The following is a 26,726-nucleotide window of genomic DNA, read 5'->3' on the forward strand; positions in this document are numbered from 1 at the left end:
TTTAGGAAAATGAGCGCGTACGTGCTAATTCTAGGAAATTGAGCACGTACGCGTTGCTCATAGGAAAATGAGCGTGTACGTGCTAGTAATCCAAATAAAACTGCATACGTGGTGCCTGGTAAAAAAGTTAAAAAAAAAAAAATGGGTCTCATTTACCCATGAATCGCGTGTTTTTAACTTCTTTTTTTCCCCATTTCCTCTCCTAAACCACAAATGGGGTGCTAGATTTGTCCTCCAGGTTATGGATCAAGGTTAGTTTTTGTTTATTTTTGTCTCTCTTTCTGGTTTATGCAATTTGTTTTACATTTTGAATTTAATTTCATTAATTTTGATTAGGTTTTTTCATTTTTTGTTTCAAAAACCAGATTCTTCTAATCCAGAACAAGAACAACCAAATGCACCTCCTGAAAACCCACAAGAACAACCAAATGCACCTCCTGAAAACACACAAGAACAACCCCCAATTCCTCCTTTTGACCGCACACCCGAAACACAGGAAGAATTAATTAATCAGTTAGGACAAAATACGTCTAAAATCAATAGACTGATTGTAAAATTGAAAACTTCTAAACTTGACCATCATCAATCCCTCACCACTAGCCTAGAAACATTAGCTAGTAGTGTCATAGCTGTTTCCATAGAAATTACCAAATGGGCAAGCTTTAGGGATAGGTGTCGTCAATTCTATGCCAATGGGCTATCATACGATGGAGTAAAAAACAAAAATATTTCTAAACAACAAATATGTGCCCTTTTTGTTGATCCCAAAACTGGTCAGTCATTACCTCTTAATGCAAAGAGGTTTCCCATACATTGGTGTACCAATGTGCAGATGAAGAATCTTTTTTGGCAAAGGTGGTGGATGGTCTTTGATGATCCACCTTGCAATAATTATGAGGTGCCATTATATTTTTTGAGAAAAATATGTTGTGAGTTTGTACTCAATGCGCGACCAAACTATTTTGACATGAGAGAGTTTCATGGTAAAGGTGGTGGCTTTGCCCAAGATAGACCTATAGCCCATAGGCAATTAGCCACAGAGAGTCACTGCCCCCTAGCACCCAAACCCAAGGTGCATCATGTTGTCCCATTAGAGCTGAAAGAGTTGATGGAGCTACAGACTCTTCAGGTGGCCACAACATTGACTGGTGCCACCATCTAGCATGGGACGTCATTAGCAGACCCTATTGTATTGGATGATGAGCCATTACAGGGCGACAAAGAGCCCATCAAGCATATGTGTGTTAGTTGCTCGGGGATATGCTCGGTGATGGATGATGCAGCCGGTGCAGATGGATCCTCATATCATCTATGCATGATTTGTGGCTGTAGATGTTAGGCTCACACAGTTGAGGATGTCGCGTTGACAGATGAGTTGATGGACATGGTGTTTGCCCATGAGCCACAGACATAGGTGTGTTGATTTGAATTCATATTTTATTTTATCAGTCACTTTAAATTTGTAATTACATAAATAAATTTTCATTTATACATCGATTTAAATTGAGACAAATAATATGCATTTTAGGATGCAGCAGCGGTATCCCATATACCTCCCATAGTTGCAACTTCAATGCCTAAGGTATAAATTTTGTAACATGTTAAAATAGAATAGTACACTTCTGAATTTAAAAAAAATACAAGATATACTAACTATCTTTAATGCTTGGTCCAATTTCTAGTTTGTAGGTGTTGATAGGGGATGAAATGTCCCAGATTGATGACATCACGCTCTCAGCAATCGATTTTGGCCTACAAGGCTATACGGTATCATATTTTGTACAACTCTTTTTATGTATTCTTTTGATGGAATATGCAAGTCATTTCATTTTAGATTTTTAAAATTATGTTTAATTTATTATCTGTACTAATATCTCATGTTAATTTTGTGTTTTTAGGGTACCCCCTTTGTGTCTAGGGCTCGTCCTAAGAAAAAGAATTCCTCGAAGATGCCAAAACTTATGAAGAAGGTAATTGAACACATTTCTAGTTGTAGAATTATTTTAAAATTTTAAAATCAAGTATTAGTTGGGGTTTGTAGATTGATTAGTGTTTTTTGTCTATTTTACATGTACAATGACCATTGAGCTTTGTGGATTTGTTGAATGCACTTGATTCGCCCGTGGATCAAGAGAGGGCGGAGGTATGTATCTCTACTTTATTTTCTTGATTTCATAATTATATGCATGCATACATGTGAACTTGTGATTTATTATAATCTTATAATTTTTTCATACAGGAAATATCCATACCTATTTCATCAATGGTGAACCCTCCTCCTTGCACTGGAGAAGCATCTCAAGATCCGGTACACTTTTGTTTGATATGTAAAATTAATTGTTTTTAACCTTCAATACTTATCATTATATGAATTGTATGTAATCTTTGTACATTTTTTGTATAGGTAATAGTGACAGTTTCTACATCGATGGTGAGCCATCCTCAGTCCATTGGAGAAGCATCTCAAGCATAGGTACATCATTGTTCTCTTGCCTATAGCTTTTAAGTATTTTTGATATATTTATGTTAGTACATTGTATTAATTGTACATTTAATCTACAATAGACCCCTTCACGGTATGGCCATAACGTGGATCCATTTAAGTATGTCTTCAAGAAAACTCCTAAGAGTGACAAGGAGAAGAGAGCGAAGAAATTAGCTCCTAGATTAGCCGATGAGGTAATCTACATTTCAATTGCAAAGGAATTAAAGTTAAATGCACGCATATGTTGTTAATTGTGAACTATTTTCTACAAAATAATTCTAACTTGGCTTTTGAATAGTGGTTTTGCAGCCATCTATAGAGCCACATACTGCACTGAAGATGCTTGATTTTGATGATCCACCACAAGTTTAGGATAATATAGTGTTAGTTTTGGTCATAGAATGACCAATACATGTACATATATTCTACATTTTTATTGTATATCGATTTGGACATGGCATATGCCACATTTTGTAATACTTGTATTGACTTGGCAGACATGCCTTTTTTTATATATATAAATATCGATATTTGATCCAAGAAATGTGTAATGAGTTCAATATTTGGTATTCGTTGTATTTTCTAGTTGTCTTTTTATAAATTTAAATGAATATTTGCATATGTAATCAACAATATGAATATAAACAACAAAATATATGATAGAAAACATTGCAATCGTTGAATATGATTTGATAAAATTTCTAAAATGTTGAATTAACCCTACAAAACTCCTTGTATTCAGTTCATTATTGTGTATTCGTTGTATTTGGTGCCTGCCCTTTTATAAATTTAAATGAATATTTGCATATGTAATCAACAATATGAATATAAACAACAAAAATCGACAATATGAATATAAACAACAATGTGTTTGGTGTGAGAACACCCTCACACTCGCAAAGGCCAAATTTTGTTCATCATGTACACAAACCAACATTGCGAGCATGTCTGGGTGGGCAAGTTTATGCTAGGAATACCCCTGTCGTGCATCCCAAAGCACCAGAATGTCAAGAGTCATACCGTACCAGTGCAATCTCTCAAGTGCCTTATGTCCAAAAAAATGTCAAAATTTGATGGGCTGTTTCTTCCAATCCAGGACACATACGATTTATTCGTTTAATCCTGTAGGGTCATGTGAGGCTCCTCTACAATGTCTTATCTTGATTTTCGATGACTCAAAGCCATTTTCAATTAGTAGCATTTTTTTGCCTACTCCAAAAACCATCAGTTGCATGCAATGAAAAGTTGCAAGATTGGTTAGAATTGATTTGGTTCATTGTATGCACAAATCGATGTCACGAGCATGTTCGGGTGTGCAGGTTTACACTAGACATGCCCCTGTTGTGCATCCCAAAGCACCAGAACGTTGAGAGTCATACTGTACTAGTGCGATCTCTCAAGTGCCCTGAGTCAGAAAATTTGTCAAAACTTGACGAACTATTTCTTCCAATTCAGGACACATATGGTCAATCTATTTGATCCCATGGGGTCGTGTGAGGCTCCTCTACAATGGCCTATCTCAATTTTTGATGAATCAAAGCCATTTACAATTAGTAGCATTTTTTTGCCTGCTCCAAAAACCGTTAGTTGCATGCAAGGAAAAGTTGCAAGATTGGCTAGAATTGATTTGGTTCGTCGTATGCACAAACCAACATCATGAGCATGTGTAGGTGGGAATGTTTATGCTAGGCATGCCCCTATCGTGCATATCAAAGCACCAGAATGTCGAGAGTCATACCATAACGGTGCGATGTCTCAAGTACCCTAAGTCCAAAAAATTGTCAAAACTTGATGGACTGTTTCTTCCAATCCAGGACACATGCAGTCAATCCATTTGATCCTATGGGGTCGCGTGAGGCACCTCATCAATGGCCTATCTTGTTTTTTGATGACTTGAAGCCATTTTAAATTAGTAGCATTTTTTTGCCTGCTCCAAAAACTGTCAGTTGCATGCAAGGAAAAGTTGCAAGATTGGCTAGAATTGATTTGGTTCATCGTATGCACAAAATGACATCGCAAAGGCATCCAGGTGGGTAGGTTTACACTAGGAATTTCCCTGTCATGCATCCCAAAGCACCAGAATGTTGAGACTCATACCGTACCGGTGCAATCTCTCAAGTGCCCTGAGTCCAAAAAATTGTCAAAACTTGACGGACTGTTTCTTTTAATCAAGGACACATACAGTCGATCCATTTGATCCCATGGGGTCACATGAGGCTCCTTTACAATGGCCTATCTTATTTTTTGATGACTCGAAGCCATTTTCAATTAGTAGCATTTTTTCGCCTGCTCCCAATATCGTCAGTTGCATGCAAGGAAAAGTTGCAAGATTGGCTAGAATTGATTTGGTTCGTTGTATGCACAAAATGACATCACAAGTGTATCTAGGTGGGTTGTTTTATGCTAGGCATGCCCCTATTGTGCATTTTGTTGCCTACTCCAAAAACCATCAGTTGCATGCAATGAAAAGTTGCAAGATTGGTTAGAATTGATTTGGTTCATTGTATGCACAAATTGATGTCACGAGCATGTCCGGGTGTGCAAGTTTACACTAGACATGCCCCTGGTGTGCATCCCAAAGCACCAGAACGTTGAGAGTCATACTGTACTAGTGCAATCTCTCAAGTGCCCTGAGTCAGAAAATTTGTCAAAACTTGACGAACTATTTCTTCCAATTCAGGACACATATGGTCAATCTATTTGATCCCATGGGGTCGTGTGAGGCTCCTCTACAATGGCCTATCTCAATTTTTGATGAATCAAAGCCATTTAAAATTAGTAGCATTTTTTCGCCTGCTCCAAAAACCGTTAGTTGCATGCAAGGAAAAGTTGCAAGATTGGCTAGAATTGATTTGGTTCATCGTATGCACAAACCAACATCATGAGCATGTGTAGGTGGGAATTTTTATGCTAGGCATGCCCCTATCGTGCATATCAAAGCACCAGAATGTCGAGAGTCATACCATAACGGTTGGATGTCTCAAGTACCCTAAGTCCAAAAAATTGTCAAAACTTGATGGACTGTTTCTTCCAATCTAGGACACATGCAGTCAATCCATTTGATCTTATGGGGTCGCGTGAGGCACCTCATCAATGGCCTATCTTGTTTTTTGATGACTTGAAGCCATTTTAAATTAGTAGCATTTTTTTGCCTGCTCCAAAAACTGTCAGTTGCATGCAAGGAAAAGTTGCAAGATTGGCTAGAATTGATTTGGTTCATCGTATGCACAAAATGACATCGCAAAGGCATCCAGGTGGGTAGGTTTACACTAGGAATTTCCCTGTCATGCATCCCAAAGCACCAGAATGTTGAGACTCATACCGTACCGGTGCAATCTCTCAAGTGCCCTGAGTCCAAAAAATTGTCAAAACTTGACGGACTGTTTCTTTTAATCAAGGACACATACAGTCGATCCGTTTGATCCCATGGGGTCACATGAGGCTCCTCTACAATGGCCTATCTTATTTTTTGATGACTCGAAGCCATTTTCAATTAGTAGCATTTTTTCGCCTGCTCCCAATATCGTCAGTTGCATGCAAGGAAAAGTTGCAAGATTGGCTAGAATTGATTTGGTTCGTTGTATGCACAAAATGACATCACAAGTGCATCTGGGTGGGTTGTTTTATGCTAGGCATGCCCCTATTGTGCCTCCCAAAGCACCAGAACATCGAGAGTCATACCGTACCAGTGCGATCTCTCAAGTGCCCTGAGTCCAAAAAATTGTCAAAACTTGATGGATTGTTTCTTCCAATTGAGGACTCATACGGTCGATCTGTTTGATCTCCTAGGGTCATGTGAGGCTCCTCTACAATGGCCTATCTCATTTTTTGATGAATCAGAGCCATTTTCAATTAGTAGCATTTTTTTGCCTGCTCCAAAAACCATCAGTGGCATGCAAGGAAAAGTTGCAACATTGGCTAGAATTGATTCGGTTCGTTGTATGCACAAAACGATGTTGCGAGTGCATCCAGGTGGGTAGTGTTATGCTAGGCATGCCCCTATCATGCATCCCAAAGCACCAGAATGTTGAGAGTCATACCGTACCGGTGTGATCTCTCAAGTGCCCTGAGTCCAAAAAATTGTCAAAACTTGAAGGACTGTTTCTTCCAATCCAGGACACATACGGTCGATCTGTCTAATTTTGTGGGGTTGTGTGAGGCTCCTCTACAATGGCTTATCTTAGTTTTTGATGACTAGAAGCCATTTTCAATTATTAGCATTTTTTTGGCTGCTCCAAAAATAGTTAGTTGCATGCAAGGAAACATTGAAAGATTGGCTAGAATTGATTCGGTTCGTCATATGCACAAACCGACATTGCGAGAATGTTTGGGTGGGTAGTTTTACACTAGGCATGCCCTTGTTGTGCATCCCAAAGCACCAGAACGTCGAGAGTCATACGGTACCAGTGCGATCTCTCAAGTGCCCCGAGTCAAAAAAATTGTCAAAACTTGACGGACTGTTTCTTCCAATCCACGACACATACGGTCAATCCATTTGATCTCGTGGGGTCGCGTGAGGCTCTTCTACAATGTCGTATCTTGGTTTTTGACAACTCGGAGCCATTTTCAATTAGTAGCATTTTTTCTCCTGCTCCAAAAACCGTCAGTTGCATGCAAGGAAAAGTTGCAAGATTGGCTAGAATTGATTTGGTTCGTTGTATGCACAAACCGATGTCGTGAGCACATTCAGGTGGGCAAGTTTATGCTTGGAATTCCCCTGTCATACATACCAATGCACTAGAACGTTGAGAGTCATACCGTACCAATGTGATCTCTCAAGTGCCCTGAGTCCAAAAAATTATCAAAAATTGACGGACTATTTCTTCCAATCTAGGACACATGCAGTCGATCTGTTTGGTCCCGTGGGGTCCTGTGAGGCTCCTCTACAATGGCCTATCTCATTTTTTGATGACTTAGAGCCATTTTCAATGAATAAAATTTTTTCGTCTGCTTTAAAAACTGTTAGTTGCATGCAAGGAAAAGTTGCAAGATTGGCTAGAATTGATTCAGTTCGTCGTATGCACAAACCAACGTCGTGAGTGCATCTAGGTGGATAGGTTTGTGTTAGGCATTCCCCTATCGTGCATCCCAAAGCACCAGAACATCGAGAGTCTAGTCTTAATCTATGACCCCTATGACCCGATAATAACTCAAATAATGACTCAAATTCTATCTAGTCTTAATCTATGACCCCTATGAACCGATAATGACTCAAATAGTTCTCCATGATTATACAAGAATCAAGAATGCTCATGATTGACCAGGGACACATCACATATACTCAAAAAATAGTCACAAAACATTGTCACATATTATTCAAAAATTTGCCTCTAAATATGGTCAAATCAGCTCTTGGCTATTTGATTATACAAAAAATTGTCTTACAAATCATCTCATGTGCTTTTATACAAAATTTTGCATTACAATATGTGCGATTCATCTCATCACCATTTTAATGTACAAATCATCTCATGGCCTTTTATGCAAAATTTGGCATTACAATATGTGCGATTCAGCTCATCACCATTTTAATATACCAAATTTGGAATGTACATATGTACAAATCAGCTCATTGCCACTTAAATATACAAAATTATGCCCCTAAACATGTAAAAATCAGCTCATGGGCATTTATATATACAAAAAATGAATATAGATCAATTCGTCGACAATTTATACAAAATTCTCAAAATCATTCTACTCTGAACCATAGAATCAATCAAGTGAGCCTTCAAGATCGGCTCTAACCCATATTGTGTCAAGTATTGCCTCATGGTCAAATTCACGAACTTTCCATTAATTCTTGTTATGTAGTGTACCACGATACTTCATCAAATGAATATTTGTTGCAACAACAAGGTTAGAGAAATGAAGAATATGTCTGTGTGTTTCAAAGTCCTCGAATAACCAAACATCATAATTCTTGATAGGGTATCTCTGAAGCCATGTTCCTATCATGACAACAGACCCTATTGGGTACTCAATACCCTCTCCGTCAATGATTGTGGTTGTCAATTTTCTTTTAAGCTCAACACAATGACACAAATAGTAATTTGTTCCTTCTTCATTGTTCTCTTTTGCAACAACTGCATACACATGACCTACATTTTATAGAGTGTTAATTAATACCAAAAATAAAGTACAATGTACAACAAAATGAACCAAAAAGAATACTTGCAAAAACATTAACTCAAAAAATCTCTTGAATCCACTAGGTCGGATACATGGTCAAAATCCACTGATGTCTCCATCTGGCTCAATTGTAGTGCTTTGGGAATTTTATATGAATCAATGGGAACCAACAGTCTACAAAACCATTTATCAACCCACTCTTGTGATTCACATTCTTCCCACAAACAATACATGCATGAAGAGCAAAAACATACCATCTGTCTCATATAAATTACCAGTGAACTTGAATTTGAACTCATAAATGAGTGCATGTCACCTGATCCTACAAATGTACAACAATCTAGATAGTTTTCAATGTGAGATTCAGTGATCAACAAAAAATATCTACGAACCAATGACATACCTGGATTACCTGGACCCATCGTAGACTTACACCATTGCACAATTGTTTCTGCATCTACCAACTCAACACCACCTTCATACTTCAATTCTTCCCTTGCTAGGGTTCTTTTCACACATGCTCCTACACCATCGTGCTCTCCCTTACCATGTCCAGCCTCAGCGAAATTCCAAAAATGTTGTACACCGCTTGTCACATGCATCCTTGTCAACCAATAAAACATCCTTGCATTCTTGAATTGTGTGGTGCAATTATTTGACCATATTAAGTGTCGGTTGTATCGTATGTCCCTTTCCCTTAAACTATCATACAAATCTATAAAGCATCCTTGTACAAACTCTGATGAATGAGTACAATCATCACTTATGTAGAAGTGATACTCTCTTACAACCTTTCTATCCTCCTCTATGCTATCATCTGCATGCATGAATGCTATGTGTACAAAAATAGAAACTTGTGTAGAGTGATAATACATGGATTGCACTTCATTTTGAGGTTGTAGTGCATAATTTTCAGTGAAATCAATGATAGAGACAATGGTGCCAAGAGGAAATGTGTCCTTACATAACTTGAATTTCTCATCTAACCATCGAGCTCTATGTGTATGCTTTATGTACTCATAAACTAGTTTCTCTTGAAACATTTTCATAAATTGAGGTACACATATATCATTTTTCACTAGCTCACATCTCTTCAAATCTTTTCCATCTTTAACTCCATATGTGACTGTCTTGTCTTTTCTGAAAGAAACTAGTTTCGTACCAATTTCATGTGTGCTCTCAAAATGTATGCATCTTGGTAAATGTTGCAAACCACCACATATAGCACAAGAACCTTCCAAACAAGGCATCTTATAATAAATGCAACCATCATGTCTATTACATAGCACACTTGAAATAAATTCTCTTGCCGACTTAGGAGGTGCTTGTATATTACATTCCTGCAAAACATCGTTAGTGTGCAAACTAGAACAAATATGATGAAAAATATCATAATGCATGGAAAATTCAATATGCATCCTACAACAACACGTGGTGCGTACATGATTAATCTTAATATAAAAAGGTTTTGCCATTTCAAAAAATCTTTGAGAAATTTTTATTTGAGGAAACTTTTGAAGGAATCTTTCATAAAATTTAGTTTGAGTCATATCCAAATAGTGTTTTGCATGTGACTCATGATTTTTAGACCCAATTCGCCTTCTAACAACATCTCTTTGGTTGGGTGATACTCTTGTGTTGTCATGCCAAAAATTTTCAATTAATGTTTCTAGTGCATCAACAATAACCTTGTCTTTGCGTGGTAGTCTACCCGAGAATGCCCAAAGAGAATTATTGTTAGGTTCCTCTATTTGTTCCCGCCTCTTTAATGCTTTACTTAATGTTGTTCTACTAACGTTTAATGACTTACTTGTTTTGCTTATCAAACGATCTTTTTTTATTTTTTTGCCATTATGGTTGATGTAATGACATGTCCAGTAGAATTAGAATCTTTACTACGTGATTTTAAACCAATGGATTGATATGCATCAAATAGATTTCTGACAATAGTTCTTTCACTGTTACTTTCAGATGATCTTAGACCTAGAATTTTCATTGTCTCTCTAAAATTCAAATTTTTAATCATTTGAACAATTAATTGACATCTTGCGGTTTGATTTAAGTTTTTAAAATAGTTTTGCCATATTCTTTTAACCATTCTCCTACAAGTTCATTCATTCATTTTATTGGGCATTGACTTCAATATATTCTAATCAATGTCAATTAGATACTTTGGTTTCCTATGAATGATTCTAGGAAGTGTTAACATCGGTGCATTATGTACATTCAATTCATCAATTAGAGAAGGTGTAATATGTTCATCATTTAATTGATTATTCAATGCGGTATCTTTTTCAATTGCATTAGGTTCAAATGGTAAATTATCAAATGTTTCTTCTTCAATTGCATTAGGTGCATTATATTCATTTGCTAAATCGAATTGAGATGTTGAGGATGACATACCTTCTTCTCCCATTGTTCTTATGTCTCGCAATTTCTTCATACATTGCCTTTGTCTTTCCTTTTGAGCCTCTCGTTGTTCCATCATTCCTCGCTTGTTCTTTCCCATGGTTGATATCAGTTGACCTAAATAGAATCATATTACATATATATGTATTTAGAAAAGTTCATAAATAAACAAATAACCATAAATATGCATCTTATCACTATTTTTTGGAATCAAACTATTAAACAATCACAATTCAATCATTTGAAACCATGCAAAAACAAAAAACTAATACAAACAACAATTCAATCATTTGAAATCATGTAAAAACAAAAAAATCACTTACTTTTATGTATACAACAGTGATAGAAGTGTAGACACAGTTCCAGTGGGGCCTTCAACGACCTCAAAAACTTCTTTTGAGGCTGTTGAGGCTCTTGGGCAACTAAAACTATGTCTATAAACCACATATGCACTACATTAATAACCACATATATGCTGTTAGACCATAAAATGTTGACAAGCCCAACGGTATTCTTTTTTCCCATTCTGGACTGATAAGTAGCACGTATGCATTACTAAGCCTTAAAAAGTTATGGCAGGGCAGTGAACTAATCATTTCAGTACCTCGTATGTGCTATTGGTAGTAGAAAAGATGTGAATGAAAAGGGAGGGAGGGAAAGAGAAGGAGAGGGAGAGAGAGGGAGATAGAGAGAGAGGGGGGAGGGAAGGTAGAGAGAGGGAGAGAGGTCAAGGGAGGGAGAGAGAAGTAGAGAGAGAGAGAGAGAAGAGGGAGTGACGGAGGGAGGGAGAGGGAGGCAGAGGGAGGCAGAGAAGAGAGAGAGGGAGAGAAGACAGAGGGGGGAGAGAGAGGAGAGGGAGAGAGAGGGAGAGAGGGAGAGAAGAGGGGGAAGGGAGAGGCAGAGGGAGGGAGAGAAGAGGGGGGAGGGAAGGTAGAGAGAGGGAGAGAGGTAGAGGGAGGGAGAGAGAGAGAGAAGAGGGGGGTGGGAGAGAAGAAGGCGTATGGAGGGAGAGAGAGGCACCTTGTATGCGTTTGAGAGGGGGAGACAATACACTTACATGTGTATATATCTGTTTAATATATTATATATATATATACATATATTATATGTATATTAACATATTAAATAGATAATATCATATTATATAGATAATATCATATTATACACATATTATATATAGAATATTAGATTATACAATAGCGCGTATGCGCTATTTATAGTAAAGGTAGCACATATGTGTTGTTTATAGTAAAGGTAGCGCATATGCATTGTTTATAGGGAAACAAGCGCGTATGCGCTGCTTACACTATAAGTACCTGTACACGCTATTTAAACCATAAGTACCCCGTACACGCTTTTGACTATTTAGGCTTGGAAATAGGCCTGGATGACAAAGCTACAGATTGGAAGTTTGATTTCCCTCCATTTCTCTCATTTTTGACGTGTTTTATTTTATCAACTTGGTTTATCGACTTTGTCATCATCAGGTTTACACTTCATAAAGTGGGTATTTCTAAAATTGCCACCATATTTTCACCCATCTTCTGAGCTTTCTAACCATATAATATTTTTTCAATTTGAACAAAAATAACATATTATTATTAATTTCTTTTACCAATGTCTCCATAGTTCTCACAGACATAGGTACACTATTTTTTGAATAACTTTTGATATACTTATCCAAATTTTAAAAAACTTTATATATTATTGTAGTTAACTTGATTCTTTACAATTTAAAAAAAAAAAATTGTATTTTCGATTTGTTTAGTGCAACTTATGCTTCGCGCACGAACAGGTACCTAATTTTTAGGATATGCTCGATTGGAAAAATCACAAAAACAAAATACTTAACAAAAAATTACAAAAAAATACACATCTTCTAGTGCTCACTCTTAATTATCTTTCTGCCAAAGGATTTGTCAAAATACTAAATCTAACTATGACTTTTTTGATGCACGCGTTAGACACTATGTTATGTTTTTCAGAAAAAATCAGGGTCAGTTTTTTGTGTGCGAAGGATTTAACCCCCTTAATCTTATCCAATTTTGAAAAAGTTTAGTAGTTTGGAAACTAGATTCAGAGTAGTACAATATTTGTTCTTTGATTATCTTCATATCTTGAGTGGATGACTTTCAAATTTTGCCTCCAAGTTCAGGATCACCTGATTTAAGAAAAAAAGTGTCCACTTATACCCCCCTTTGTGACCACCATCTTTGTGCCCTTACCCAACATAGATGCTTTAGTTGGGAAACTATCTTATTTTGAGCTTGAGGAATTTGGACCTTCAGGAATTTGGAGATGACAAGGCATGTATGATCAAAGGAAAAGGAACTATATCATTGTATGGTAAGAACAATACTTACAATGCTTATTATGTTGACAGTTTGAAGAATAATCTTTTCAGTGTAGGATAATTTGTAGATAAGGGATTTCAATTACAGTTCAAGGATGGAAAATGCAAAATCTTTAATAGATCTAGCTTGAAGTTTGCAACTAGTACATAGATAAAAGGTAATATATTTCATTTGAACTCCGGTGAGAAGACATGTTTGATTACACAGATTGATGAAAGATGGCTATGGCATAAAAGGCTGTGTCATGTGAATTTTGATTGCATTGTGAAGATCAATACAGCTAAGGTAGTTAGAGATATAATAAGATTATGAAGCCCTATAATCCGGTATTTAAGGAATGTCAAATGGGTAAACAGGTTAGAACCTCTTTTAGGAGTATACAAGATAAATCAAATGATGTTCTTGATCTTATTCATACTGATTTGTGTGGCCCTACTAGAGTTAAAAGTTTTCATGGTGATACATATTTTATGCTAATCATTGATGATTATTCTAGAATGATGCGGGTTACTTATTTTAGAGAAAAATAGGAAGCATTTGAAAAGTTTAAAATATTTAAGGATAAAGTAGAAACTTAGACATGATTAAATATTAAATGCTTGAGATTAGATCATGGTGGAGAATTCACGTCCGATGAGTTTAATAACTATTGTGACAAGCATGGTATAAGAAGACAATTTTATGCTCCTTGGACATCTCAGCGGAATGGAGTTGTGGAAAGGATGAACAAAACTATCTTGGATGTTTCTAGAACAATGATGATGGAAGCTAATCTACCTCATATCTACTGGAGAGAAGTAGTGAGTACAACTGTTTACACATTCAACAGAGTACATATCAAAGGAGAAACTGGTAAGACACCTTATGAATTATGGTTTGGCAATACACCTACAGTTAAGTATTTCAAAATTTTTGGTAGTAAATGTTATATCAGGAGAGATGATACTATTGGGAAATTTGATCCTAGAAGTGATGAAGGCATATTTTTTGGTTATTCTAATGAAAGCAAAGCATATAGATGTTATAACAAGAGATTGTAGAGAATTGTGGAGAGTGCTAATGTCAAAGTAGATGAGTTAAACAAAAATCAAATAAGAGTTTATGAGAAGGAACCGATAGTGGAAATGATTATATCTGAACCGATAGAACTTTTACCAGAATAGAGAGTGGAACCATTTACTCTGACAACATCTAAGAATTCTATGGTAACTGAAGCACAGGGAAGAGGAATATAGAGTTAGAAGACTCTTAGGTATGTGAGGCTGAAGCATTCTGAAGATCAAAGCATTGGGGATAAGAGAAATGGAGTGATGACAAGAAGAAGACTGCCAACTAATGAGGTATTTTTAATTTCACAAGTTGAACCAATATTAGTAATTGAGGCATGTAAAGATGAATTTTGGATAAAGGCTATGGAAGAATAATTTGATCAAATTGACAAAAATAACACATGGACTTTTGTTCCCTGGCCTAAAAATAAAAATGTCATTGGAACTAAATTGGTTTTTAGAAATAAATTGAATGAGGATGGTAAAGTTATAAGGAATAAGGCTAGATTGGTTTGTAAAAGATATTGTCAGAAGGAAGGAATTGATTATGGAGAGACTTTTGCACATGTAGCTAGGATTGAAGCTGTAAGATTGTTTCTTGCCTATGCTGCTTACAAAAACAAGGTTTATCAGATGAATGTTAAATGTGCATTATTGAATGGGGATCTTAATGAGAAATTTTTTATTGAGAAACCTGATGGTTTTTCACTATCAAATGATATTGATATGGTTTGTAGGTTAGGGAAAGCTTTATATGGATTGAAACAAGCACCTAGAGCTTGGTATGCAAGGTTGGATAAATATCTTTTGAAGCTTGGTTCTACTAAGGGTAGTGCTGATAATAATCTATATTATAAAATCGTTGATGATGATATATTGATTGTTGAAGTATTTGTTGATGACATTATTTTTGGAGGTGAAGATAAATTATGCATAGAATTTTCTAAGAATATGGAGAAAGAATTTGAGATGTCTATGATTGGTGAAATAAAAATTTTCTTAGGTTTGCAGATTACTAAGACTGACAAAGGCATTTTTATCTATCAAACTAAATATGCTAAGGAATTGTTGAAGAAATTTGGTATGGGAGATTCTAAACCGGTAAGTACACCTATGGTTACAAGTGAGAAATTGAGAAGAAAAGATGTTCCTGACCAGTAAATCCTACAAGATACAAATCAATGATTGGAGGTCTGGTCTACTTGACTCATACTAGCCTGACATTATGAATTTTGTTTGTATTGTTTCAATATTTCAGAGTGATCCTAGAGAAAATCATGAGATGGTGATGGAAAGGATTTTTAGATACTTGCAAGGTGCATATATGGATGCTAATTGGGATGGAGATGTTGATGACCAGAAAAGAACTTCCAATGGATCTTTCTTTCTTGGAAAGAAGTTGGTTTCATGCATCAGCAAGAAACAATCATGTACTTCTTTATCTACTACTAAAGCTGAGTATGTTGCTACTGCTACTAACTGTACACAAGTTTTATGGATGAAGCAAATGTTGAAGGATATAAAGGTGGATTGTGATGCACTAGTAGTTATTCACTGTGATAACTCTATTGCTATTGATATATCAAAGAATCCGGTATTTCATTCTAAAACAAAGAACATATCTATCAAGTATAACTTTCTGAAGGAGAAAGTGGAAGTAAATGAAGTTTAATTGGTTTATGCGAACACTAAAGAACAGATTGTAGATATTTTCACTAAACCTCTATCCAAGGAACCATTTGAGTACCCAAGAGACAGATTGGTGGATTTTGCCCCTCCGATAGAGACTTGATTGATGCGGTTTGACATCAGTCCGACATGCATTATCTCAAATACTATTCATTCTGGCACTGATGTGGGATGCTACTGCTCAGGGGGAGTAGTTAGCTTTGAGATTAAGAGGCTTATGTTTTTGCTTTGATATTTTTTGTCAGATTTCTGGCATTGATGTCAAAGGGGGAGTGATATTGATGTGAAAAATGAAAAGTCAAAGGGGATATATTGATAAGGGAGAGATATTCAGAATTATATGCGGGTGATTATTGGTTCTCTTCCACAGGGGGAGACTTGTCTGGGATTTATCAGTAATTAGATGTTTTTCACATCTAGTATTGCTATGAATGCCAAAGGGGGAGATTGTTGGCCATTTGGTGGAATTGATTATGTGTTGCATTGATGTTTTGTCATTGATGTCAACCCTAGTTATTTAGATGCGTTACCAACACCCTTCTAGTCCCAATCGGTTGAGTGGTTTTTGGTTATCTTGGATCTAACATGATCCGGTAGGCTCCTGTATAATCTGATGATGGATTTGGCTTATTCATAATAATTATACTCATGTTTGGTCAGTTGGTTTTGGTTTGGAGATCATATGCTACCTTGATTTCTTAGAAGCTTGGTTTTTGGTTCCAATGAGGGTTTCACTGACAGACCTTTTGGTGGAGAGCTTTCCTGAAATGCATAAGTGGTGTTGGTGTAGCTTCTGATGGTATTTCAGGATTTTTTTGGTGATCATGTTTGAGAGTTGGCATTTGGAGATCATTGCTGAAGCGTGTGGACCTATACTTGGTCCCGGTTGATCTAGGTTATGGACCGACATTTATGTAACGTGTGGATAGGACCTATTGTTATATTTCTGGGATGTCTTATGTTTTGTTATTACTTGTTTGATCTAAGAATAACATGGTTTGTAATTATGTAATTAGTTTATTGTTTGGCAGTCGACTTGATTGTTTGCAGTAGAGGGTTTGTATAAATAGATGTAATATCTCAGTGTAGATCATCATGGTTAATGTAAAAGGTCATGGATAAGGAATGTAATGTGTTAATAATGTAATATCATTTAGTCATAGGAGTTTGTCAATCACTAGAGATCAAATTGGGTTTGTGTAAGAGGATTTAGTCCTCTAGTATTGAGCTTAACCGAAACTATATGCAGGCATAGGAGATGTTATCTTTTGTAGTTCAACACTTCTCCAGATTATAGTCTGGATTTATATGTAGTTAGTGAGACTCCTTTTGTGATGAGAAGTGTACTATATGTTGTTGACCTTCCTGAAAGTGCAGGCCCCTTCATTGTAATTCACATACTTACTACAAAAGTATTATCTGACTATGGGTAGTCTTCCCACCATGGTTTTTCCCTTTACCATTTTTTCCACATACAAATCTTGGTGTTGTGTGGATGGCTTTTATTCTATGATTATTGTTTATACTTAATTGGATTGACTACTATTCCAATATTATGTTTTGGGTTCTGGTATTAATGTTTAAATTTCTAATTCTTCTGGTAATCTATGACAACTGATTCACCCCCCCCTCTCAGTTGTCTTTCGATTATCTGAACTGTCTAAGAGTCCGGTGGCTAACCTTATTGTTTATGGTCAAGGGTTTGTATATATATGATGCAAGATCTCATTATATATCATAACTAAGGATGACAGGATGATATAGGAAAGAATAATGTAATAATCATTCATGTAGAGGATTTGGTCAATCATTAGTGATTGATTTGGGTTTATATAAGAGGATTAATTCCTCCAGTATTGAGCTTAACTGTAACTATACTCAGGGATAGGAGATGCTATTATTGCAGTTAATTTTTCCTTCTAGATTGTAGTTTGGATTTTTATGTAGTCAAAGAGACTCCTTTTATATTGAGCAGTGTGCTCTAGTATGTTGGTCTTCTTGCAAGTGCAACCCCATCAATTTGTAATCACATACTTACTACAGAAGTATTATCTGACTATGGGGAGGCTTTCCACCGTGGTTTTTCGCTTTACCGGGTTTTTATCATACAAATCTTGGTGTCATGTGGATGGTATTTATTATCTAATTGTTGCTTGTGCTTAATTGGTATATATGCTATTTTGGTAATTGGTTTAAGTATTCTGGTATTGATCTCATCTGTTCCAATATTAAATTTTTAATTGCTTAGGGTTCTGGTAATCTGGTGACAACTGATTCACCCTCCCCTCTCAGTTGTCTTCTGATTATTTGAACTGTTTAACAATTGGTATCAGAGCTTTGGTCCTCTCTGCAGAAGCTTAACTACTTGAGGAAGATCCTATGGTGACTAACAGTTCAATCATATATGATGAGAGCAAATTATGTTTCATTTTATGCCATATATTATCCTCACATTTTCCTTCATATTCATTTCCATATTCCATTCATACACCAATTTCCCATTCTATGTTACATATGATTTAATATATAAGTAATATTTAATTTGGTTTTTAGATAAAATACTTGAATAATAAATGTTAGATTTTATTTACTAACAAGCATTGTCATTTTAGCTTTGGAAAATAATTTGCAGCATGCTATTGGAGGATGAAAGAACAAAATTATTATGTCATGTGCATACACTTGGCAACAAATAATTTCAGCCATTTATCTATTCTTATGTAATTAAATTTGTTGTGCTAAATATTTAATTTTGTTATAACAACAAATAATTTATTTTCATGCTCATATGGCATGAAATAGTATATATTATTTGTTGTTGCAACTAATAAAATTGTATGATGTACGTTGGCCAAAAGAATGCCTATTTTTGTGGCACAAGAAATTGCTATATTTGTGGCTTGTTTTATGCCAACCCACAAGCCACAAATAATTCCAAAAGAAGTGGCAAGAGAATAGAATCAAATGCTATAAAATAGGGCTGCAAAAATATATATCCCTGAATAGGAAATAGTTGAGAATTTGTTGCAGGCCTATTCATTTTATAAAGGCAATGTAATATCATTGAGAGGGGGAGATGAAAGATAAAGACTTTTATATTCTTCTTTGATAAAAAAAATAGTGCTTGTTCTGATAAAACCAACGTAAGAAGGCATTCATTTCTTCTACCGTACAAACCAGAAGCAAGGGTCCACTCCTTGGGAAGCTCGGTGATATTTTATTTTTTTGTGTGTTATTTCTTTTCAGTTTTAAACTTTAATAGTTGTGTGATTTAAATTTCATTAGTTTAGTTTGATAAAATGATTATGATTTGAGTTTTGTTTGTAAGATTTTATTAAAGTTTGATTGGTATTATTGATTTGATGAGAAGGTTTGTCAATTATTAATAAATTGTTTGTTTTATTATTTGTTGTCTATTAAGTTTCTATTGTCAGGAAGTGACAGTTCATGTTACCATAATTATTTTGAATTGTCATAGGTTTATTTTCTAGCTGCATTTCATTCCCACTTAGCTTGCTACCTACAACCCTTGTGCAGATAGCCACGACACCTTTCACAAGATTATGATCCCTGGATTGACACGTATAGACCAAGTTGAATCTAGTGATTAATTCCTCTTATTTCTTTAAACCATTGTTGGCCTATCATTTTGGTTCTGTTGCCAGGGAGAGGTGTCAAAGGCCTGTTAGCTTTGTGAGTTGAGTTAGGACCAATGCATTAGGAAGAAAGCTCACACGACTATCGACCTCGCCTGAGTGACTACTCCTGATTTGCATTGTTTAAATCATATAGATGCATTGTTTGAGTTTGTAGGAAGATCTTAGAAATTAAGAATCATTTATGTATCCACACTCATTGTTGTGAGTGAATCAATAGAAACCAGCAAGTGTGAAGAAATAGCACAAAAATGTTGCATTTTCAAGGGAGTCCAAATGCATCAATTTTGGGAGAAAAGTGCTTCACAAATGAAGAATCTAAACCCCCGCTTTTAAATTTAAAAACCAAAAAGGAAATTGGTGGGGAACTTGTGTCAAATCAAGGTGATGATTTTATAGTTTCTCTTTCTAATGAATGCAACATTAATTATCTTGATATTCTATTACCATTGTCACAGGCATCTACAAATTTTATTTCTATAGATGAGCAAGAACATATAATTGATGAATTTTTAGAACAATGGAATTGTGAGAATGAAAATTTGACCATTTGTTGTTCTGATTGTTGCAAGGAAGAAGCTAAGTGCACACACCAAGCTTATCAAGAAGATGCGGTGACAAAGATACCAACTGAAAGTGACCCTCAACATGACAAAGGTGCAAATGCACAAGAATTCTTCATAATTCAAGGGCAACTTCACGCATCAAATTGGGAAGATCAAGGTATGGTTAGTGATGTTAACATGGTTTATCATTCTATTGGATTAAAAAGATAGTATGTTTCTTCACACAATGCTTCTTCACCTACTATGTATGGTAAATGGAAAAATTAATTCTCATAATATCCATCATTACCATCTCCATTATACCCATCCTACTTAGTCCCACCCACTCTATATCCACCACAATTCTTACCATTTTTATTATTTGATTCATATCATGTACAATACGCTTTCACATATCTACCAAAGGAAACCATGATGCCTAATAAAACATTACATAATAAGGTGGTTGAAACTGCATATAATAATGCAAATTCATGGATCTCTTTACATTTTGAGAATGTGCTTGGAATTGGTGACTCACAATTGAAATATATTGACGCAACTCACGGATGTGATTTTGATTTTATTGAATTTGAAGACCAATATGATCAATTGAACAATAATCAATTTAGTTCTTCTTTTCTATCTAGCAAATCACAAACTTTAGAAGGAATTCACACACATGAACGAACAATTCAATTTGAGTCTAATTTTACTATTGTGATAAAAAATGTGTGTGCTCAAATTAATCTTTCAAAGGGATATGTTGAACTATGTGCATTAATGATTCAAGAATTGTGTGAGATAACAAATGAAAGCCTACAATATCTATCTTTTAATATTTTTACTCTCAACTATATAGATCTTTGGAGGCCTATGGTAAAATTACGTATTCCTCACATACTCATTGATTTAGGCCCATCGATAATTGATTTTATTCTCACGCACAATTAGATGGGTTTGAATGCATTAATGATCATACTAAACATTGACAAGGATATATTACTACAATGATATACTGATGCACAATAATGATTGTTCACTGCCAAGGATCAAGGCATTAATATTTGTATCTTTTTCACTCTTGATTCTTTATCTTAAGATGAGCATAAATTGAAAAAAGGCTCAAGGTGTTGTTATATCATTGTATTTCTTGATTCCTTGGATTATCCTAATTCCCTCATGCTTTTGTAGTATGAGATTAAGTTGGGGGGGAAATGAAATCCCTTGAATTTTGGAAATTATTGGTTGATGTCTTCATTGATTGTTTCATTGGTGCCTCTTATACAACCACATGTGTGAGCATTGGACAAAATCAAGGTATGTATTCTTGTGTCAGTTTGAATTGAATTTATATCATGTTTACACAAACAATCCTTGTACTTCTTAAGTATTTATTCATACATATAACTCTACCATTCATTTTCTCATATATAAATTTATTATAATGGTGAAGTTATTGGATGGATGATATTTATTTACTATACTTGATATGCTTGGTCTTATGGTTACAGGTTTCTTATGATGGCATCTTTGCACCAGCAACAATTCACAATGCTTCTCTACATGGGTATGTAAGACACACTTTTTTTAGCCTTGCTAACTAGATGGTGATGAGAAAGTTTCTTTTGTGCTTCACTCTTGGATTTCACAAAAGGATTTTTCTGCCAAGTGTTCAGAATTAATGGACATATATTCTCTATTTCACCATCCTTGCTACTAAGACCATGTGGAGGACACAATGCCAATTGGTGTAACAATTAATACTGTAGTACTATGTTCATTGACTAATTTTTCCCAAGCCACACATCCAGAGACAACTTGAAGATACATGGAGGTCCTACAAGGAGCTTGAGAATATTGCAATGCAGATCAATGCACTTCATCATAAGGATTGCTTCATCTACCTATCTAAAGCTGTATGGATCAGTTGAGAGATTGTCATTGGTCTTTCACTATATTTGCCTTCTCTTTGGAAAATTACTTCTCTTGTGAGTAATTCTTTCAACCAACTATTTGGCCATGTACTCCAAACTTCTATAGTCAGCTTTCAACTATGGTGGCTTGTGCTAAATGGGATCATTATGCAATCCCATTATACACATATGCATGGTCACTCTTCATGAGGTATATTTCTTGTGGCCAGTGGTCATCCTTTCAAGTTCTACATGCAACCAGTTTTAGCAGTGACATTCATTGAAGGTATTCTGACAAAACTCTATGCTTTGGATGGTATAATTTTCATCATCCATATAAGAGTTTCATATTCTATGGTCATTATATGTAGTTTTTCAAAAGAAAAAAATGAAAAAAAAGAAAAAAGAAAATTGAAAAAAAAGAAATAAGTTCTAACAATGAAAACCCTTGAGCGTTGTTAGACAACTACAACTTGAAAACCAGTTTTTGGCGGGTTGTAGTTGAATAAATTCTTAGTGGTGAAAACTGTTTTTACAGTGCCACTAAGCGGTGAGTGATTGAAAACTGTTTTACCAGCGGTCACTTGTCGTTATCAAAAAATGAAAAAGAAGAAAAAAAAAGTAAAAAAAAAAAAATTAAAAAAATTAAAAAAATGAAACAATGAAAAAAATGAAAAAAAAAGAAGAAAAAAATGCAATAACTGTCATTCTTCCTCTAGACTTCTAACTTTGCAAGTACACTCAGATGCTTCTATGGATTTTCACTATTTAGGTGTTTCTAGCATCTCTTGTCACTCACTTGTTCAACTATGCTCCAGTTTGGTGGGGTTACCATGACTTTGATCACTTATCGCAAGTGTTACATATTCCATTGAGGTGTTACAAAAAGTGGAATCAGATACCAGTAGTATGTTCTATAATGCTTCAATCAGTTGGAGATTCTTCATGAATTTGCAGTCCACGTCACAATTTTTGGTTCCTTCCTTGCTTAAGATTCCCAGTTGATGCATTCTTTTGGCTACCAGACCTTGGCAGAAACAAACATGCAAGTTGGTAAAATAATCAATTTTATTTTTCATTGTTGTCTCTGAACTTTATTAATATTTCTTATTATATTGATTATATATGTAACATCCATGCCTATCCTCTCCTTGTTTCCTGAGGACGGTCAACCCTTTAGGTTGGGGGGAAGCTACACCATTCTTATTACCTATCTTTTCAACCATTATTTCACTTTATCCTTAATCATGCCATCATAGTATTTATTATTTCCCCCTTTATATTCCTTATCATTTCATCCTTCATGATTGCCAATTGTATGCGGGAAAAGCGGGTTGATAGAACTCAATATGTGAAAAATGGATCTCTATGGAGCCTTGCTCACACACTCACAAGACTTCTTGGTGCAAGCTATCGAGTAATGAAGTATCACTCAGCTTCCCAAGGTGGGTCCCATGGTTCTCTATCTTACACGGTCCCTCAAACTAATGTTTTTGCTCTCAGATCACTGAGAAAAATGGTTTAGGGATGGAAAATGCAAGAACGAGGGATGCTTTTGATAGATTTTAGAATGAAATACATCCTAAGCTATGCATGATCTTAAAATGCAATAAACTAGATTATAAGATGACAAGGTTAGTAAACAAACTATCCTAGCATACTATATTAGTTAATGATTGAGCTAAATGATAAAGAAAGTATTCTAAACATGCATGTTTAGAATAATTCCTAGTTAAAAGAGAGGCTAAAATGATGAGCATAAAAATGGTATGAAAGATTGAATGTATTTGAGCATAAGTATGATACTACAAACTTGGATATATAAAATGGGGGAATTAGGGCTCTATTTATAGAAAAAATAGGGCAATGGATGGTCAGGATTGAAAGAGTTGATCAAGGGTTGAGTTTGAAAGTTGGGAATCCATGTTTGCAATTTGCACCAATGAAATGGTGACAAGTGTCAACATAGGGTTGGGTTGACAGAAGGGGTTGGAGGCATTAAATGCCTGAGAAGACCTCATGATTATCTTAGAGGTAAGGGTTATGGTTAAGTTAGGATTACCCACTGGATTAAGAGTTAATCCAAGGATAAACTCTTGTGCAAATGATTAAGGAATAACCATGGTCAAAGCAATGAATTCTTGAAGAGACCCTTGGGTTAGATGAAGGTTAAGTTAGGCAAAAAGTCTTTAACCATGTAAGAGGGTTGAATTAACCATTAATGGTTTGTGAGACTTTGGAAAATTAAGTGGTTGAAGACTTGAAGCCTTTAATGGTTATCAAAGACTTTAAGGGTTTGAGAAGTGACTTCCCTTTGTTTAGGGATGTGACAAAGTTTAGAAGATGGGTTAGGTTAATTTAGAAGTGATTAGAAGGGTCTAGAAGAAATTAGGAAGGGTTTTTAGGAAGCAAGTGGGAGATGTAGGAAAATGCAAGTGGATTGAGGGATAATAGGATTTAATTGAAATAAAGTTAATTTAATTCAATTTGGTTGCAATTTGGGGAAATTAAATAAATTAGATTTATTCAATTTAGGATAACTTATTTAATTAAATTTGAATTTAATTAAAAGTGGATAGAAGGGATTTAATTGAATAAAATGATTTATTCATTAAATAGTATAGTGAATTTAACTTAAATAAATTGAATAATTTACTTAATTAAATAGAGGAATACGGGTAATTTAATTAAATTGGATTTAATTAAATAGAGAAATGAACATAAAATATTCATTTAGGAATATGGTCATTTTATACGTCTACATTTTGCCCCTCTTTGAAGTGATGTGTGTGCACATGTTATTTCAAAGAAAATGATGCGTTATCGTGATTTATGATCAAATGGAATATTTGTGTCGCTCTTATTTTTCATGTCGTGCCCCAGATTTGATTTGATGCGTGATGTCCCCTCGGGAGATGAATCAATATTTTGAAAATTTTGATTTTTATTTGATGATTTGTGTTAGGTGTGTATGATTTTGTCTATGTGAAATGTTGAAATTGATTCATCTCCCGATAATTTACATTGTGTAGGGTATAAGGGAGACCGCGAGCAAATTACATGCCCGGTTCCCTAATCCTAATTTCATTTTTCTCCTATAAAAGGGGAAAAGGGATTTGATTGGATTCATTTGTGCATTGTTGACTTTGGAGAAAGAGAATTTGGAGAGAAGTCAAAATGCCTATTCCGTATTCCAGGCATTGTTTTGAGCGCGGTCAGAGGTACTGGAGACCTGCCGCATATGGACCACCAGTAAGTCAACATTCTTGACCCTTTTTTGATTTTTGATTTTGTTGTTTTTGGTCATTTTTTTATTTTTGAAATTCGGTTTTAGCGTTTTAGTGCTTCAAAGTCGCAAATTAGCGCATAAAAAATTTAGGTAGTGCATGAAGCTTAATTTTAGGGCTTCATCCGAAACAAAATAGCGTAGTGCATAGAAAGTCTAGGTTAGTGCAGGGAGTGAAAATAGCGCATGCCGAATGTAGGGTAGTGCGTAAGGTCAACAGGGTAGCATGTAGGGTAGACCTAGCGCATAGGGGCCACAAGGGTTCGCATGGGTTAAGGAGTTTTAGCGTGTAGGGTAGACCTAGCGCATAGGGTCAAATAGGTAGCGTCAGCGAGGTATAGGTTAGCGCATAGATAGGTTTTAGCTCATAGGGTAGGTTAGGTGGCACATGGGGGAAAAAGACTAGCGCGTAGAGTTAGTCTAGCGCATAGGGTGAATAGAGTAGTGCGTAGGAAAAACAGCTTAGCGCATGGGTAGATTTTAGCGCGTAGACAACCTGTTTTAGCGCATCCAGAAAATTTTTACGAGATGAGGTGATTTGTGAAATTGTTGTGTTTTGCTGTCATGGTTTTTATTGATTTGTCCAATATGAGTGTTGATATAACTTGTTTTGATTTGCGATATTTCAAGTTATGCATAGATATCAATGTGTTGTGTTGATCAAAATATGATTTGTTTTTGCACTTTGTTTCAAGTTCGATGTGTGAAGCCTGATTTGTGTTACAAGCTGATATGGGTTGGAAACTTGAGTTGTTTTTCAAGCTGATATGGGTGGGAAACTTGAGTTGTTTTACAAGTTTATGTGATTTGGAGACTTGAGTTGTGTTACAAGTTTTGATATGGTTTTTGATAACTTGAGTTGTTTTACAAGTTGATATGAAATGATAAGATTTTGAACTTGATGTAGATGAGCAAATTGTTTCATGTTGTTGATGTGAGTTGGATTTTGATATCTTTGTTTTGATGTGAAAACTGATATTGGACTTGTTTTGCTGGTTGACAGGAGCGATTGGGAGTGGTGTAGTCGTGTGAGCGATTTCCTAGGCCTTGGACTCTAATACCATGGTTGACACAGGCCGACCTGGATATTATTGAGAGATGCGGGTTGACATCCCTATTGGATATGCCTGGATTCACTATGAACCAGGGGCTACTTACAGCACTCACGCAGAGGTGGCACAGCGACATGAATACCTTCCACTTTG

This window comes from Cryptomeria japonica, chromosome 5 (genome assembly GCF_030272615.1).
Source record: "Cryptomeria japonica chromosome 5, Sugi_1.0, whole genome shotgun sequence".
Taxonomy (NCBI): domain Eukaryota; kingdom Viridiplantae; phylum Streptophyta; class Pinopsida; order Cupressales; family Cupressaceae; genus Cryptomeria; species Cryptomeria japonica.